This window comes from Schistocerca nitens, chromosome 4, assembly GCF_023898315.1.
Source record: "Schistocerca nitens isolate TAMUIC-IGC-003100 chromosome 4, iqSchNite1.1, whole genome shotgun sequence".
In the NCBI taxonomy this organism is placed as follows: domain Eukaryota; kingdom Metazoa; phylum Arthropoda; class Insecta; order Orthoptera; family Acrididae; genus Schistocerca; species Schistocerca nitens.
The window spans coordinates 822,500,377-822,504,938 of NC_064617.1; positions in this window are offsets into that span (position 1 = coordinate 822,500,377).

Genomic DNA, 4,562 nt, shown 5'->3' on the forward strand with positions numbered 1-4,562 from the left:
ATTCTCCAAAAGCTGTTTCAGTGACATACACACATATAATTTACATACCGGCTATTTTATGCAATCATTACATTTCAACATTATATTGATGCTTCTACCTGGAACTATTAAATCGCGGTTAACGACAATACATAGTTTGGTGCCGAGACATGATTTATTCAAAAGGTTTGCCATTATATATTTCATAGGGATATATAAAAAAGATACATAAGAGAATGTTGCATCTACATCGTAATAATCAGGATCACAAATAAATTTTAATCGCGAGAGTTTTTCGGAAGTACAAGTTTTAACAGTCATGGTTGACTAAAAGTATTATACATTTTTCTAGGCGCCGGCCCACGCCTTAAGAGAATTTATTTCCAAAACCAGTTCAGTATGCGAATGATAAACCACTGGTATAGCTGTAAGATAACAGAAATGATCGTCACTTTGAAGCAGGCAGATATCGGCCTGGATTTTTTTTGAAATACAGAACAGTGTTAGAAATTTTGAGAGCATCCGAAGTAAGGCGTTATATGACAACAAGCAATAGGAACAACGAGTTGGAATCGCGGCCCTTAACACATCTCACTTCGATGTATCACCCGATGGACATTTAATCATGAATATTGCTTTTAAGATAAGAAGAGTTATCTGAATAAAGCAAAATATACTATATCCGGCTAAGAGTGTTAAAGCACAACTTGGTGAATACTTAGCATTCGCTGAAACGGTATGCACGGTATTACAAAAAGGAACGCCCAAACTTTCAGGAGACATTCCTCACACACAAAGAAAGAAAATATGTTATGTGGACATGTGTCCGGAAACGCTTACTTTCCATGTTAAAGTTTATTTTATTACTTCTCTTCAAATCACACTAATCATGGAATGGAAACACACAGCAACAGAACGTACCAGCGTGACTTCAAACACTTTGTTACAGGAAATGTTCAAAATGTCCTCCTTTAGCGAGGATACATGCATCCACCCTCAAAAATGGCTCTGAGCACTATGGGACTCAACTGCTGTGGTCATCAGTCCCCTAGAACTTAGAACTACTTAAACCGAACTAACCTAAGGACATCACACACACCCATGCCCGAGGCAGGATTCGAACCTGCGACCGTAGCAGTCCCGCGGTTCCGGACTGCGCGCCTAGAACCACGAGACCACCGCGGCCGGCGCATCCACCCTCCGTCGCATGGAATCCCTGATGCACTGATGCAGCCCTGGAGAATGGCGTATTGTGTCACGGCTGTCCACAATTCGAGCACGAAGAGTCTCTACATTTGGTACCGGGGTTGCGTAGACAAGAGCTTTCAAATGTCCCCATAAATGAAAGTCAAGAGGGTTGAGGGTAGGAGAACGTGGAGGCCATGGAATTGGTCCGCCTCTACCAATCCATCGGTCACCGAATCTGTTGTTGAGAAGCGTACGAACACTTTGACTGAAATGTGCAGGAGCTTCATCGTGCATGAACCACATGTTGTGTCGTACTTGTAAAGGCACATGTTCTAGCAGCACAGGTAGAGTATCCCGTATGAAATCATGATAACGTGCTACATTGAGCGTAGGTAGAAGAACATGGAGAGGATTGACACATTGTCGGATGGACCATTCGCAGAATTGTACCCGTGGAGAAGCTGCTCATAGTGCCTGCACACGCTATACATGGTACGGAAACAACTGGTTCTCCCGTAGCACTCTCCATACGGTGACGTGGTCGACGTTACCTAGTACACCAGCAACTTCTCTGACGCTGACATTAGGGTTATCTTCAACTGCACTAAGAATTGCCTCGTCCATTGCAGGTGTCCTCGTAGTTCTAGGTCTTCTCCAGTCGCGAGTCATAGGCTGGAATGTTCCGTGCTCCCTAAGACGCCGATCAATTGCTTCGAACGTCTTCCTGTCGGGACACCTTCGCTCCGGAAATCTGTCTCGATACAAACGTACCGCGCCACGGCAATTGCCCCGTGCTAATCCATACGTCAAATTGGCATCTGCCAACTCCGCATTTGTAAACATTGCACTGACTGCAAAACTACGTTCGTGATGAACACTAACCTTTTGATGCTACGTACTGATGTGCTTGATGCTAGTACTGTAGAGCAATGAGTCGCATGTCAACACAAGCACCGAAATCAACATTACCTTCCTTCAATTCGGCCAACTGGCCGTGAATCGAGGAAGTACAGTACATACTGACGAAACTAAAATGAGCTCTAACATGGAAATTAAGCGTTTCCGGACACATGTCCACATAACATCTTTTCTTTATTTGTGTGTGAGGAATGTTTCCTGAAAGTTTGGCCGTACCTTTTTGTAACACCCTGTATAAATCCATCCTCAACTACCGATGGATGCAGATTAGAAACTTTGGAAAATTTCGTATCGGCATTAAGTATAGGGCAGCCTCTACACTTCATAAATAAATAAAATTTCCGTAGCACTGTAGTCATCTCCATCCACTATGGCTGATTGATGCAACAACAAAAATTTATCCCTGTTCAACCAACCACCTCGAGTATCATTGGACTCTGAAATGTATGAAGCCATTAATAAATCCCCAAACATTATAACCTTTAAATGACCTTTTCACATCGCCCTACGATACTTGCTTCTCCTAGTTTTTATTGGTCCCATCAAATACTTTCGCACCTTAACACTCCTAACTCATCTCTTAACTATTTCCGATTATTTTCCGGAATGAGCATCTCTTTGTATGCGAACATCTTTTTATCCGCGATACACTGAGGAAAAGTGACTTCAACAAACCTACATTTCCCCCGATGTCATCAGTCATCGCACGCTTCGGAGCTAACACTAATACAACCAACCAGTATTACAATTATATTTCTTCATCCAAAGCAGTCTCGACAGCGTTCCTTCTTATCAATAAGATTGAACCCAGTTCTTCCTGTCCTTTCTCTAATAATTTTTATTATCTTCGGTATATGCTCTCCCATACTCTAGTCTCTACAATCATGGCCTTACCTCATTGTAGTCAACAAGCTACAAATTCCTTGTCTCCTGGCGTCCTCCTGTAACGTGCGCGCGAGGCACACAATACTTATTAAAGCCTGTACTATGATAAGTTGACGGGCTTAACCTTATGAGAAAGGATTTTTGTATAGAAATTGACCGCGTGTACCTGAATGGAGACAAATCAGACTTACACCCACACTATAATAACAATGATACGTCAAGCAAGTCTGAAATGCAACTACACGTCAGGACGGACAAGAAACAACACAGAAGATGCTACCAATTTGTTAATAATACGGTCGCCAGCCTAATTAGGCATTAACTGAGTTTCTTCCCTGTACAAGTTGATGTACGTTCAAGCAAAAAAACGCGTAGTAACACAGCATAATATGGGAAATTTTAGAACCAGAAAATCTATTGAACTGATAATTTCACTTTCTGTACTGATAGGGATAAACCATAAATACATAACACTACACTATAATGTTTACTACAAAACTTCGTACTGTCTATTGATCTGATTAAAATTGGGCATAGGTTACCCTAGAAATAGCACTTTCGAATCACACACACAATGTCAATTTTGATAAAGGTAAAACACTGACAAATTTTGGTTTTTTATATTGACTTTAACTTTGCTGAACAAATCACTCTCGAACACTTCAGAATTTAAATGAATAAAAAGGAGGGGGGGGGGGGACCCTGAAACTGTTATGATCACTGTATTAAATTATTCGATTACTGAAATCATTGTGTGCTCAAGATTTCCAATATATGAGTTACTGCTCTTTTTATCTTATTTCCTGCTCATTTAAATACCATTATATCTGTCTCGAAATAATTAAACTTCATTACTAAATCAACATCAAAATTATCTTCCAACTTTGTCAGACCTTTGTTATTCGTCTTTAATTTCATTAACAGAAAACGTTCTTTAAACATCATTCTAACATAGCTAGGTCTGCAGGTAATTATTATTAACACAAACTTTAATTTTTCATCTCGGGACACTCGGATTGCACAACATTTGGAAAGGACCCTGTCTAGGTTAGTTATGAGGATAATTAAATGATAGGATAGTTCTAATAAAATTTAAGTTGTTATTGAACAGTATGGAACAAAATTAACACTGGTCCACACGAATACAGTACTAAAAGCTTCAACCTGTTTGTATCGATGTGGCGGGTGGCGGGCAGCGAGATGGTGAAGCACAGGGCACACATACAACCACAGCAATGGCTCTTGATGTATCGGCACTTTACTTCTTCTTAGCGTCGCAATACTTTTCCATTTAGTGCCTATGGAATTTTGCCATGCTGTATAGGCGTCGGAACGGCATATCCGAGGCTCTATGAAACTACGTCTACCAGGAGAGCCTCCTCGATCCAGAACGTGTTGCTCAGACCAATGCCCAACTCCGACTACTACTGCTGAGCCCGTTATACTGTGCAGCACCCGTGTGCATTTTCCCGCGCTCGCCTGCCATCCACCTTTTTCCGCTCCCTTACAGACAGGGTATTCACCAGAGGTTTTGCATTCTACATATCCTAACACATTGCCTACGTATTGACCAAACGCACAATTACAATTTT